This window comes from Macrotis lagotis, chromosome 4 (assembly GCF_037893015.1).
Source record: "Macrotis lagotis isolate mMagLag1 chromosome 4, bilby.v1.9.chrom.fasta, whole genome shotgun sequence".
Taxonomy (NCBI): domain Eukaryota; kingdom Metazoa; phylum Chordata; class Mammalia; order Peramelemorphia; family Peramelidae; genus Macrotis; species Macrotis lagotis.
This window is the reverse complement of record NC_133661.1, coordinates 62,665,564-62,680,240: the sequence shown is the minus strand read 5'-3', so window position 1 is coordinate 62,680,240 and position 14,677 is coordinate 62,665,564. Positions and strand designations below refer to the sequence as shown.

Here is a 14,677-nt window from a genome sequence, read left to right as displayed (position 1 = left end):
AGCAAGAAAAAGAAGTGAAGGAGAGAATAGCTCTGGTATTCACTATTTATTCAGCCTTGAAGAATTTATAGTAGTTAATACTATTGAATTTTAATTTTTCCTTCAATAAAATAAGACTGAATTCAGTAATTTTTCAAATCTCTTCTAGCTCTACTTCTGATTTCTAATAGGAGCTCTCCTTAAGATAAACAAGGGAAAGTGCCCTGAATCTGGCACCAGAATATCTGAGTACAAATTCTGACTTTGTTACTTGTTATCTGTGCATATTTGGATGAGTCTATTAACATCCCTAGACCTCAGTTTCCTCATTTTTAAAATAAGGGAGTTAACATCACTAAGTAGTAGTGAAAGTCATATTAAAAGGAGGCTAAAGATGTTTGTTGTTGTCTGTTCTTCATTCTCCAAGAGAACCAATGACATCATGAAGGTGACTTGTGAGGGAATTGCATTTCAGTGAGGTAGAGCTATACAGAGTCATCAACCTCACCCTCTCCTCCAGTCATTATAGCCATTTGACAAGACGTAAGAAGATGTCATAAAAGTTGGACTCTGAACTCAGTTTTAAGAGGGCTTGATGTTTTTGTTATATTTGGGGGAAGAGGATGTAAATTGGGGAAATCATCTCTTTAAAAGCAAATCTTTCCACCTAAGTTGCAGTATAAGAATTGTTCAGTAACTATAAGACTTGAAGGAAAATTTAGTGGTGACCTTTTTAAATGATTCAGCAAACCTTTGCTCTCTAAACTTGTACTTTTAAGTCTGAAAAAAAGCTCAAGAAAATGACTTTTAAAGTCAGCTCAGCAGAAGATGGAGAAGTATTTCTTCAGCCCAGACGTCCTATAATCTGATATTCTTATTGATCTCTTCCATTTTGGGGGAGGAAAGAGAAGTCACTGGTCAGGACCAGACAAGCCTCTAAGTAAAATAACCTCAGACAAGCCTCTAAGTAAAATAACCTATCAGAAAGCTATCAGAAGAGAAAGACAACTTAGTGGAGTTCCCCATCACTACCACAGACGACTAATTGCACGTGTTCCTTGCGTAGTGGAAGTCTGTGGGTGGGAGAGTTTCCTTCCCTGTGGACTGCCCATTTCCCCTGGGTATATTTAGAGAATCCTCAGAGAGACTGGCTAGTCACCCCTTCCCTCTGTGATCATTACAGAGAGAGACAGACAGAGACAGAGACAGACCCAGAGAGAGACAGAGAGAAAAAAAAAATTGTTCATAAGCATCTTGGGCCATTAAGAATAAGAAAATTTCCTTGAAAGTCAGGTGAGTTTCATTATCTTTAACTATAGCATCTAATCACTTTTTGGACTCTCTTCTAGGAAATTGTCATTGTGAAAGTTGATGGGTCTGAGGGAAAAATGCTTTCTCTAAAAGGTATATTTGAGCAAGTTTCACACTTTAAATAGATCTTTCAGCTTTGGCAATGTTCTAAGGATTGACCAGAAATGTACAGGACCAATGGATTTCGAATTGCAAGGAACTTGGAAGGCACTTTTTCAATTGAAGGGGAAAGTGACAATAGGGACCAAAAGATCCTTTTTAGACTAAGTGGATCCAGTACTTTGGATCTATCTCATCTGCTCCATAGTCACAGCACAGAGTAAGGCGTCATATGCAGAGATCATGTACTCTCACCTATGTTAGTTAAGCAAGATGGTTGACCTCCAAGGGTATCTGAAGATGAGTGGGACCACTGAGATCATCACTACACTGGAGCAGGGAAAAGAAAACAGGTTATGTTGCCCTTCCAGGAATGTCTGATTGTTAAACTTGTTTGCATGGCACCCCCCCCCCCAATGGCACGGTGCTTGTTTTGTGTTGCTATTAAGGGAGGGAGGGTGGGGGAGAGAAAACAGTATTCTGGAGAAAATAAGACACTTCTCTTCCTAGCTTTTGCCTGGTAGGAACAAAAAACAGTGAAATATGGATGTTAGCTGAACACCAAGTTCTGTTTTTAGGAAGGAATCTAAGCAGGTAACCTGAGTCAGCAGGCAATGGTACATTGCCAATTCAGGGATGGCTCATCCATCCTGCAGCAGGAAACAGAGCCTAGTAAGACAAGGGAGCCAGGGGAGGCAGCTCTTGTAAGCAGAATCCAAAGAGAGTTATCCTTGGAAATTCAATAATAAGAACACTGCTCTTCTGAAGTCTCCCCCCAAAACCCTTCCTAGACAGAGAGGGTCTGGTTCCTAAACCCAGATGCATTGGCTACCGCTGTCCCTGGGTGAGGGTTTTAAGTTCACCTGTAGGTACCAGCATGTGCAAAGGGGTTCAGAGAGGGAGAGAAACATAGCATCTTCTCTAAGGGAGCAAAAGGATTAATATGATGCTTGAGATAGCTTTGCTTGTACCATTTACTTTTCAAAGCAATTTATGAAAAATCTTCCTTTTTTTGAAAATGTGGATAATTGAAAATGGAATTTAGAAACAGCATGTTTGTGGGAGTTAAAAGGCTCACTTCAAATGGAACTTACCTGGCCCACAGTCAGAGATAGAGAACAAGAAAAGCAGGAGAGAGAGAGAGAGAGAGAGAGAGAGAGAGAGAGAGAGAGAGAGAGAGAGAGAGAGATAAACAAGGCAAGGGAATTCTATTTTCCCTGTCGGTCGATTCTCCTGAGCTGACCATCTATGGATCAGTGCTTCTTTCCCTCATAGGACCTAAGTTCTCAGGGCTTGTAGAGATCCTCTGAATGAGAAAAATAGCATGAAGAGTAGATAGGGCAGAGAACTTGGATTCAAATGCCATCTCAGACAACCAAAGTAACCTTGGGCTTCTTTGACCTTTATAATTCTGAATTATGATCTGATCATGGTAATCTTATTATCATTGTCCCCTACAAACATTTTCTTCTTCTATTTTTGTTCAGACCAACTTCTCCACTCATCAGAATACTTTCTCCTGTACTCTTGCTCTGCCTTTAGAACCCCAACTTCTTAAACCTCTTCCAATCTTCCATTGGTATTCCAGCAAAAAAATTGACCTCTCCCTGTTCTACACTACTTTAATCTTGATAGTGTGCATGTGTGTTGTATGTGTGTGTAGCACAAACGAATCATACCTGATGTCAAGGAGCTTCCGTTCTATTCACATTTATAAAATGTGCTATGCTTATAAAATACTTTCATAAACTCATAGAATGATAGAATTATAATAATGTATTAATATAATACATGTATTTATTGCATATTATATAATGTTATATAAAATGACCCTGTAATTGTATATATTTTATTTATGCATATAAGACATTATTCTGAGAAGAGATTTGTTAACCCTTCCCAGACTATACCAAAGGACTTCCATGACATATAAGACAATTTAGGAGCCCTTGCCTAACCCTTTAATTTCACAGAGAAGGACATTGAGTTTCAGAGAACAAAGTGAATGACCTAGGGGGATAAATATATGCAACTTCTTTGACTCCAAATTAAGTACCTTTTTCTATTTATACCATACATATTTATTGATCCATTGCTTGTCAAACTGTCACTCCCTTCCTCCCATTATTAGAGGTAAAAATGGAGACAGTAGGTTGAACTGAATCTGCAAGGATGAGTAAGATTTGGCTAGACTTGAGTGTTCTTCCTTGATAGGGAAAGGGAAATGAACAAGGAGATTTCACTGCATTTCTGGAGCCTACTCTGACCTTTCCTGAACTAATGGATTAAGGATCGGCCTCCTGCCCCTTCACCTCATTGAGCAGACTTTTTCCCAATGGGGAAATAAATCAACATTTCTGCCTTAGTCATTAGCAAAGAGCTAATAAAGAGGACCTAGGCACCAAGTGATTTGGTCTCCTCTTATTAATTCAATCACTCTACAGAAAAGGGAAAGATTGAAACCCAGCTTCTCTCCATTGAAGAGTCTGACAGACCCTCTCTGGGGAAATTCAAGGAAGTAATCAATCAAATAGAAATGATTTCAGTAAGAGGTAGGCACAGAATAGCAGATGCCTATACAAAGAAAAAAAAGTTACCAGGTATCAGAGAGTATAGGGAAGGATCAGACTAAGGGTGGAGGGGGAAGAGATGTATATCAGCTCTGCCATTGACTAGATAGTCATGGATGGTTCAGGTCATTTTTCCACATCACAGTCTTCTCATCTGAAAAGTGAAGGTGCTGAAGTAGATGGATTTTAAGACTCTACCTTGCAGAATATAAAAATCAAAATGTTGATATGTTTACATATCCCCAAGACAGCTGAATTTTTGGAGCTAGAGGAGGCTTTGAAGGTGTGTCCCCATCTCTATTTTACAGGTCACCAGTTAATAACAGAGCTAGATCTTCTGGATACTAGGCTAATTATTCTTTCTAGTATAAGGAAAAAGGCTTAGTCAGTTTTTAGCAAATGCTTGTTTGTTGAGTGATCGTTTCATTTTGGCTTCCTAACCCTAATTCAGAGACAGCATAATAGATAGAAAGCTGGTCAGGAAGATAGACATATACCAGCTATTTGACCCTGGACAAATCATGGAAACTCTCAGTACTCTGAACAACTAAGACTCTTAGTTTCAGAGAGAGTGATTAACTATATTGCTAGATGGAGTTCTCTTTTCCAAGGAAACCACAAATTTAACTAGTCCTTATATTCAGCATTTTGTACAATACTTTGTTAATTTATTAAATTTGAATTGTTAAATTCTCACACTGACTCATCTGCTTCTGTAACCAGAACTGGACCAGTGGTCCATAAAACAAGTATCTAAAAATGATGTGATGGATCCAAACCCACCAAAGCATCATTCAAAAGGTACCAGTTCCTTTATAATTTGAATGCTTCTCCTTTCTCAGGTTACCAGGATCTTTATTTTCTTTCCTCAGGGAGTCAGGTAAACCAACTAAGAACAGACTGTCAGCTATCAGGTATCATTCTAAGTATATTTGAGATTAAGGGCTGAATTAGGCACAGATGTACTTGACATCTGGGTTCCACATGATACCTAGAGACCCTGGGGCACCTGGTTTGGTTGGGAAAGGAGTAGTCAAAGTCTAACCCCCTTGTTTTTCTTCAGTGTTCCCCTAAGGGAAATTCAATCAATTCTCCCATTAGCCTTCATCCTCTAGTCCTCCACTCTGAGATCACACTTGCAGAGCTGGGGAACTATAGGGGACTTTTTCAATAGACTTGTCTGACAGATTGTATTTTAGAAACCTCAGCAAACCTTCTTTGATGTGGTCACTTCTAACCTTTCACCCCCACAAATACATCACATTAATCCATTCTGATATATATCAACTCAAAACCATGAGTAGGCATTGATAAATGCCATAGTTCTTTCTACACATCTTGACTACTCAACCTCATTCTTCCATTCAATTGATGTCAGTGAGAATCAGAAACCCCAACCTAGAATTAGTCTTCCTATGACATCATTAAATTATATTTTAACATATGCAGTCACCTTCCTTTCTTACCCTTTCTCTTTTGGAAACTACTAGCACCTCAAGTATCCAGGACTCATAACTGCTGCCTTTATCTTCTAATCACAGAAGAAACCTTGATAATTCACATTCAAATGCTAGAGATCAAATGATTTATTATTCTCAAAGAGTTTTATATTTGAAGCAAGAAATGTTTGGGCTATTTTCAGCATTTAATAAATACTTCCATTCAAACAGCTTCTGAAAGAGTTAACCTTTACCTCATGGAAAAATATTTAATAATGGGATTTCAAATAATATCTTTGGTAATGTAGATATTATAAGGGTAGGCAAAAAAATAATTTCCCTTGTCTTGAAATCATAGGGCAAATTCCTTTCTTTCTTCCTCACCTGGTCAAGAGGGCTAAGAAGTCCTATTAAGTTTCCCAGAAAAATATCATCATTTTTGAGTAAATCAACATCCTATGTGGAGCTAATACCTAGAGATAACTGCTCTAGGCTGCTTACCCATCTAGGGTCTTGTGTAATTAAGGCCTTCTTTAACTCAATATTTTCTTAAATAGGTGAATATAATATACAGAGGTTTCTATCAACAGGACATTCAAATAGTCAAATGCTAAGAGCAATCCAATTCAAGAAACATCCTAGGAGAGCCCTACTTTGATGATCTCTCTCAGAAGAGGAAGTGAATTTCTTTTTGCTCAGTGCCATTTTCTGAAAAAAAAAAGACAAAATTCTGAGCTTCAGTAGACTCTATACTCCATATGAGTCAATGATATGATACGGAAAAATGGATGAAAGACTTGACCATTGATTCAGGAAGTCCTGGTTTCAAGTGGAGCACCCGTCTGAGGGTGGTTATGTGGCCCTGGGCAGGTCAGGAAACTTTCCACTTGTAAAAAGAAAAGCAGGATCTTCCAAGTTCTTAGGAATTTTCTCACCAAGAATTCCCTATTATGAGTGAAATCATAGTTCTGCTCCTCCCTTTTTTCCTTCCAAACTGCACCCCCCCAAAAAAAAAGCTCCAATGTAAGTAAACAGGATGACATGGGAAGCAAAAGAGTCAATTTGATCCCAACTATAGAAGATGTCCTAGAAATTCTAGTGCCATTTTAATCTTTAAGTGCTTAAATTTAACTACACTAATACAATCTTTGGGGATGTTCTACCAAATAAAATATCCAGACCAAGAGAGGTACCATAGTGAAATGGTAGCATAAAATGGAATCCCTCTACTCAGTACTATCACTGTCAGCTATGGGTACCAAATTTTAAAAGGGACACTGACATTTTTTTTTAAAAAAAGATAAGTTCTTCCAAAAAATAGCTGACCAGGATGAGGAAAAGTCTAGAAATCATGACCAAGGAGTACTAGCTGAAAGGAAGTGTAGGAAAATAAAATATATAGATGGAAATTGATGGTTATCTTCAAATATTTAAAGATCTGTTATGCAAAGGAAGAACTCAGATTTGTTTCATATTGCTTTCTAGAGCAAAGCTAGTGCCTATTGGTTACAATTTTAAGGAAGTAGTGTTTGGTTCAACATAATAAACAATTGTCTAACAATTAGATCTGTCTAGCAATGAAATTGAATGTTTTATGAGATAGTGAATTCTCCATTATTCAAAATCTTCCAGGACATCTAAATTAGCAGTCGTAAAGATTGTCATATCAGGGATTCCTATAATCATTCTAGACATTTCATCATTCTACTTGCTTCCTTTGTTATCCTGAGAAAGTCATTTGACTCCTATGAGTTTTATTTCCTCATCTGGAGACTATAAGAGTCGTGATTCTTTGACTTTGTGGCCTCCACAATTCTTTAAACCCCTTAAAAATCTACAATAAATAACTCAAGCGAGTATCAGATAAGTGGGAAGGTTGTAAAGGAAAGTTTTATTCTATTTTGGGCTAGACTAGAAGACCAATGACATCCTTTCAGTCCCAGAGGTTCTAATCTACTGTCTGTGTCACAGTATAGCATGTGATTGAAACACTATGGAAATGTCTGGTTAAAAAGCTCTATGAAGCATTACTTTAACATATTATACAGGGGTTAAAAATATTCTCAACTCCTAACATAAGTAAATGTTTGAAAATAGGGATTTTAGTGAACTGAGAGCTATTCTGTATGTGGTTCCTTCCCCCCCAAAAAACTCTTGCAAACGTAGGTGTATTAGTAGTTATAATGCTCAGAGCAAGGGAGGTGATTATGCCACTACATTCTACTACATGCCACTACACTACATAATATTCCAGTAGATATTTCTTCAATGGATCCATCCACTCAACTCATCAGATATTCTCCCAAATACAGAATATAATCGAACCACACATTCTCATTCTGTATGTATCCTTTCATAATTTCTTCATTAAGGATGGAATCAACATACTCAAGACTTTCCTGTTTCTTTCCTTTTTTCATAGATGCCAGTCCTGCTATAATACTTCATTCTCACACCATAACTGACTCACTTCCCTTTCTAGTCTTTCATACTCTCCATGATGTCTTCTATAATGTTGTATTTCATCAAAAGATTAATGGAGGAACCCATTCTCAAAAGGGTACCCAGCACATTCTTAAAATGTCCCTGTTGCTCCCTACATCCCTCAAAGAAGAAATCATCAGATTTCTCTCCTGGGAATTAAAGAAGGTCATGTAAAAAAAAATACAGAATGTGTGTGTATGTGCACGGACATACTTAGTCCCCTTTGGATTGATACAAATAGCATCCTTGCCTTTTGTATGTTTTTGGAGTCTGACAGGAAATGATAAGTATAATCGCTTAACAAAATAAAAGTTAGCTCCAGCAACTTTCCTAGGGCTGCTTATTTGCCCCAACATAAACAAGAGTAGTTTCTTTGTACATTCTTGAAACTTTGATCCTTTACCCAATTTTCCTTTGAGCAGCTGCTATACCTTGTCGAAAGGCAACTCTGAAAAGTATATTTTTCATCTCATTCAAGGGAACATGGGGGATTTTTCTGTTTCCGTTTTTTTATTTTGATGGCAGCCATTTTTCCTATTGCCAGTAATGAATGTGATCCAGACAGTTTCAAGAGTTCCTATGAAACAACCTTGGATAGAAATGTATTTTGAACACATGAATTTAATTTGGCCTACTTGGGCAACCTGGCTGTTTCCCTTCTCTTTGTCCCTATCACAAGGCTTACCCTAATAACTTCTCTTAATGATAGATATTCCTGTCTTTGGGTATAGCACAAGAATTGAATCTGTAATGCCAAAATCTTCCCTTAAATCCTCTGACTTTTGGTATCTCTTCTTCATTTGAAGTGGTTCTTTCCTTCACAGCACACTTAGCAACCCCCAGACATTAAGGAAGAGTCCTTTGACTGCTCAAGACAATTGACATTTCAGAGAAAAGCCTATATACTAAGTGGCTTTCTGTAATGGAGTCTCAAGCAGCTCATCCAGAAGTTGATCATATTTTATCATATGTTTTAGAAGGAACTATTGACAATGGCTTCCATATTGTAAGAGCTCATAATCCCCCCCCCACTGGGGGAAAGGTCTATGACAAAAAGGTCTATGACAAAAGTCATCAGTATAGAAAGCTCCCTACACCAATGCAGATCAGCAGTTTGACTTTTAGACTATAATCTTAGAAATATTGGGGAAAGAGGTTTTTCAGAGGTGAGGTTAATTGCCCAAGGTCACCCAGATGGAATGTAACAGAAACAGAACTGCATACATACTTCTGTTTACTTATAAAGCTTCAAGTCCTAAATTTTATAGAATTAGAAATAGATCACCAAGAGGATAATAATGTTACATGCTTTTAGTCCCTTCTTGACATCACTTTTCATGCCATGATGGCTCTTCTTCATTCTCTGCTTCTTGTTCTTGTTCTTCTTGTTCTTGTTCTTCTTCTTCTTCTTCTTCTTCTCCCTTCTTCCTTCTTCCTTCTTTCTTTTCCTTTTCTCTCCTTTTTCCTCCCTTTTCTCCTTCAAACTATATATAGAAGGGGTTATTCATGGCCTAACCCATGCCTGATCTATAGGATGGTTTTGCTTTGACTTGTTCCATTTCTGAGATGATTTCTCCATCCTTAGACAATCTGGTCTTCCCTACAGCCAGGGGTTCACTATATTAATGTCAAACTTACTGTAAATATCCAATAAACATAGCCAACTGCAGGTCGGAATTCTCTAGTCCCAGAAATTCCTCAGTCTCAATCTCCCTTAAGAGCTAAAATTCCATACCTATGCAGTCATTCTAAGCTCTGCCCAGACTGTGATTTTCTTGCTCAGATAGATCTTAACTGGCCATCAGGTTCTAGGTCCCACCTCCATGAAGCTTCCCCTATTTTTCTCCATTCTCTAACTTCCCACTTGACTCATGTGTATATGACTCCCTTTGGCACTTAGTATGAGAAAAATGAAAACTGGCAAATGCATTGTTTATGAATGCATATTATGATTGTTACTGTCATAGGACCATAAACTATAGAGGATAGGGACTGAAACTATATAAGACCTGACATCACTCTACCTCTCTACAAAACCATAATTAAAAGTTTCTTCCCCTTTGCAAATGGCACTAAGTATGCCTCTGATAAGATAAATAATTTTATTTTGGGAGTAGAGGCGCCATAAAGCCACTACTAAACAGCCTAGATGGGGCAGGAAAAAAAAAATATGAGGCCAAGTCAGTGAGGAGCTGACTGAGAGTACAACCACAGTGGGAAAGAAGCTTCTATGTTGTAGTCTCTTAGTTTAATAAGCAGTTAACTAAGAAGTAAAATTACTTAATTGATAAGAGTATTAGCTTGGATTCAAGACGAACTGGGTTCCAATCTCATCTCTGATTTCTATTTAAGTGTCATGTGATTCTGGCCGATTTATTTAACTTTTGTGTGCCTCAGACGACTCTCTAAAACTTGTTCACTAAATCGCAGATAGAATGTCATTCTACTTCTAGGTATTAGAGCTCACACATCAGGGCCCCCAAATACTGGGGGGGAAATCGTAAATCACTCCTTTAATTGCTTATGTTCTTGCTAACTAGAGACTAGCTTCTGTTATCTAGATTTCTGAAGGACTAAAATGTTGTTAGTGCTCCCCACTAAACCTGAATAACCTTGGATCAAGTCCCAGTTGATTTATCTTAATTACTGTGTCGCTATACCTCCTTGTGCCTCAGTTTTCTCTTGTATAAAATGGGAGATCTGAGCTAGGTGACCTCCAAGGTCCCTGCTAACTCAGTATTGGTATCTGATGAATACTTGTTGAATTGGATGAAATCAACCAAAAGGCAGAGAAAGAGATAGTACATGGGAACCTAGCAGAATCCCAATAATGGAAAAGTGAATTCATCCATTCTTTAGGGGGAATAAACATAAAGGTCTTGCTTGGCAGCTGGGGAGCCATCAGAGATCCTTGGGAAGCCAGAAGATTATCCTACCTGCTGCATTGCCATCGCTGTTAATAAGCAGAAAACAGAACAATCATGAAATGGCATTTGATGGACAACTTGGTATTGTCCCCAGAGCCTTCAGTAGATGAGGTTTACTAGAGACAACAAAAAGAAAAAGGGAAAATAAAAATAAAAATGAATAACTAGGCTTTGCTAATTTATGTTTAGGAGAGTTCAGAGGAGACGCTATGATTCCCACAGTCAATTCAAACAGTACTCAGGAGTGAAAAAAGAATTTAGAGGAGGAAAAAAATGAATCATGCATATGGAACAAAGCTTTAATTATTAGAATTTCTCGCGTTTGCTGGTGGCTTTTGTCAAGAAGGCGCCTTTCGAAGGCTCTGCTTGTACTCCTGTTCCCATGACAGCAGCCTCATATTTCACCCAGGGTTAGCATCTCTTTTCTACTCCACAGTCACTGATTAATGCTCTGACCCATGACCCATTAACCCCCCACAACAACAGAACATAAGACAAATGTCTGTACTGCCCTAGAGTTTAAATTGGTTTAAATAAGGTCTTTCCTGTTCAGAATTTGGGAATATTAGGTCTTAATGATTTGTTTACATGGAAAAAATACAACCTCCCACCATCCCTCACTCACCACCCTCCCCATGCCTCAGCTTTCTCCCCTGGACTAAGGAAAAGGGAACCCAAATTATCTATAAAGCTAGTCAATCTCTCCTCACATACACATGAACCTGAAAGGAAAATTAATCAGTTGCTTGTTTCTGATTAGAACAAAAAATATCCTGCAGAGCAACTGCCAGTTATGTCTAAAGGAATGAGAAGGGAAGAGATAATGAGTATTTTTAAAAACCTTATCCATTCTCTACTGGATGAAAGGACCAAGGACTTCTTCCTGCTTCTGCAGGTGTGGAACAATCTTGGGGAGAAGCAATTCCCTCAAAGTTCCTGTGGCCCCTGACAGGATTTAATTCACCAGAAATCATAATTATTATTATCATTATTCTATTATTATCATTTTAAATTTTGTTGACAAAATCATCCAATGTAAAATTGTAATTCCTCTCTCCTCCATCAGATGAGCAGGTCCTTTAGGCAAGACCTGAGGTTGCTACTCAAATGAAAATGAGATGAATGATCTGATACTTAGAGTAGGTTTCTCAGGGTAGGATTCTTACTGCTGTCAATGTAGTGTGAAGAATTCAGATTGCTTTCCAAGGGCAGCTAGGTGGCACAGTGGATAGAGCACTGGCCCTGAAGTCAGGAGTTCAAATGTGGCCTCAGACGCTTAAAAATTACCTGTGGGCAAATTACTTAACCCCACTGCCTTCCAAAAACAAAACAAAACAAAAAAATGATTCTTTACCTAAACTTCAACCCCAGATAGTCTGAGTTGGAGGGGAAGAAAAATAAGGAAAATCTCAACCTGCAATTTTAAAAAGATAGGGCACAGATTTATGATCCCCTCTCCCCACAGCCAATACTTCCTCCTCTGTAAAATGAAGGAGATAAGAATAAATAAGGGGTGCTTAATTTTATGTCATGAAGCTCTTTAGCAGTGACTGATGAAGTCTCCTCAGAGAATGTTTTTAAATGCAAAAAAATATATCAAATCACAAAAGAAATCAATTATGTTGAGATACATTTATGAGAAACTTTTTTAAAAACAAGGTCGTGGGCCCTGGGTTAAGAACCCCTACATTAGATGGTCTCTTAGGTCTCTTCTAGTTCTGACAATTTAAGCTGTTCAAAGTATTGACTATTCATGGATTATCCACAAAGTACTATGCTATGAGAGGTTACCTGGGTTAATTAGGCATAATCCTTGTTTACTAGGAACCTGCAACCTAACTGGGAAAATAAAACATATACACATGAAAATGGAATTTTAAAAATAGGGCAATGCATGTTTAAATGCTAAAGTTATGATCTCACAAGTCCTATAAGAGCTCAAAGGAAAGAGAAATGAGAGCAACTATCTAAAGGGAGATTTCATCGAGCAGGTGAGTAGAAATAGGCAGATTTGAATAGACAATTCCCAAGCACTATGGATAAAATTGATTTAATTTGATATAAAGCTCGTGATTGTGGTTGTCAAAACAAAGCAAAACAAAAAGCAAACACAATTCTAGCCTTCATTCAGAGAACTATGCCCTTTAGAAAAAGGATAAAGTGGTCCCATGTGATTAAACCTGATCAATTTTCAGCCATACAGCATCTGAAGTGTTATGTTCACTTTGGGACTCTGCATGGCATGGTGTAGCCTGGAAAATATTGGACGTACAGTCAGGGAAAATCTCATCTCTGGCATTTACTTCCTATGTGCAAGAAGTTCAGTAACCATTCAGACCCTCCTATATGAATAATTGTAAGACTCAGATAATATCAATATTTTGAAATTACTTTACAAACCTTAAAGCAAAGCGTATTAATGTTAGCTATTATTACTGGGGAGGTGAGAGGCAATCACAGGGTTAAATGACTTGTCCAGGATCACAAAATTATTTGAAGTCAGGTCCTCCAGATCTGCTGCTCTATCCACTAACCTCCCCTTGTTAATTAATATTATTGATGAGAGGCCATGAGCAAAGATATAGACAGGAATAAACATGTACTTGACGTTAAAAGGGCCTGCTTGACTAGACTCTTAAGCTAAAGAGTGGTGTAAGATAAGGTAGGGAGAGTTAGCTTGTACGCATCTGCAAATATTAGACTGGGCAATTTGTATTTGAGTCTCCTAGTAGTCAACGGGTCAATGTTTATTTGTCCTTCTTTCTCCAAGAAGTTCACATCAGGGACATGATGCCATGATAAGCCCCTGAATTGAATTTGAGTGAGGTGGGGGCTGAACTAAGTCACCAGAGTCATCTGGTCCTGTGGCCAGATATGAATAAGAATGACTGGAGGTGGTCCTGTATGTGAGGCAACCAGCATTAAGTGACCTGCCCAAGGACACACAGCTAGCAAATGGCAAATATCTGAGGTGGGATTCAAACTCCTTTCCTCTTGACTCCAAGGTCAGTGCTCTATCCCCTGCACCATGTCATAGGGTCAAGGAAGGTTTTGTAAAAAGATCTCAAAATATGGACAAAATGATCTTGAAGATGCCTTACCACTGCAAATTTGTTTGAAATGATCAAGCTTCCTGGAACATTTTTCTGATGATTTGAAAGAGAATCAGCCCTGTTTATGCTGCTAAAGAGCTAGAGAGCTCAGTCATGGCTGGAAATTCTAGAAACTAACCCTGTTTGTTGATATGTTGGAAATTTGGATGTAGCCATATTGCTCATATGTAGTCTTATTCATGGTTAGAGTGTTGGGCTTGCAGAGAGGAAGATCCCTCCTCAAATACTTATTAGTTGTGTGACTGGATAGGTCACTTAGCCTCCTGAAACCTGTTGATTCATCTGTTTAATAACACCTTCTGTAAGGTGTTTGTATTATACTATATTATTTTATAAATGAAAAGCAAGTTACAAACCTTTTATTAAAAGCTCTATATAAATGTTAGCCCATCACATTGCCTATCTCAAAGTAAGCACTAAATAAGTATTTTTTGATTGATTTTGTTACTGGATGCATCTTATTCTCTCTTCATGATATTGCTGGAAAGATTCAAACCCTGAGTTCTCTTTTACTGACCTTATACTATAATCTCTCCATTTTACAGAGGAAAAAAAAACTGACCCCAAAGTTTTAGGTAATTTGTCTAAGTCATAGGTCCAAAGTAAGACTGACCCAGAGAAGACAGCTTTCTCCCAAGGGAAACAGCTTAGACAGACCAATTTCCATTTCTGGTGCCTTCCAGGAACTGTCCAACAGTATTGCTCAGGCTAAGCAATGCTGAGCAATTAAGAACCCAGGCCTAGTGAAGGAAAGG

The 14,677-nt window shown here is 38.1% G+C and overlaps 1 protein-coding gene across 1 annotated transcript in view; it reads left to right on the top strand.

The window, feature by feature from the left end:
• The first annotated feature begins 1,147 nt into the window (after positions 1–1,147).
• RASGEF1A (RasGEF domain family member 1A) overlaps positions 1,148–14,677 on the top strand; it is an 87,316-nt gene continuing 73,786 nt past the window's right edge. The window contains exon 1 of the mRNA XM_074232975.1: positions 1,148–1,272. The gene's annotated coding sequence lies outside the window, so the exon portion shown is untranslated. The remainder of the gene's footprint in view (positions 1,273–14,677) is intronic.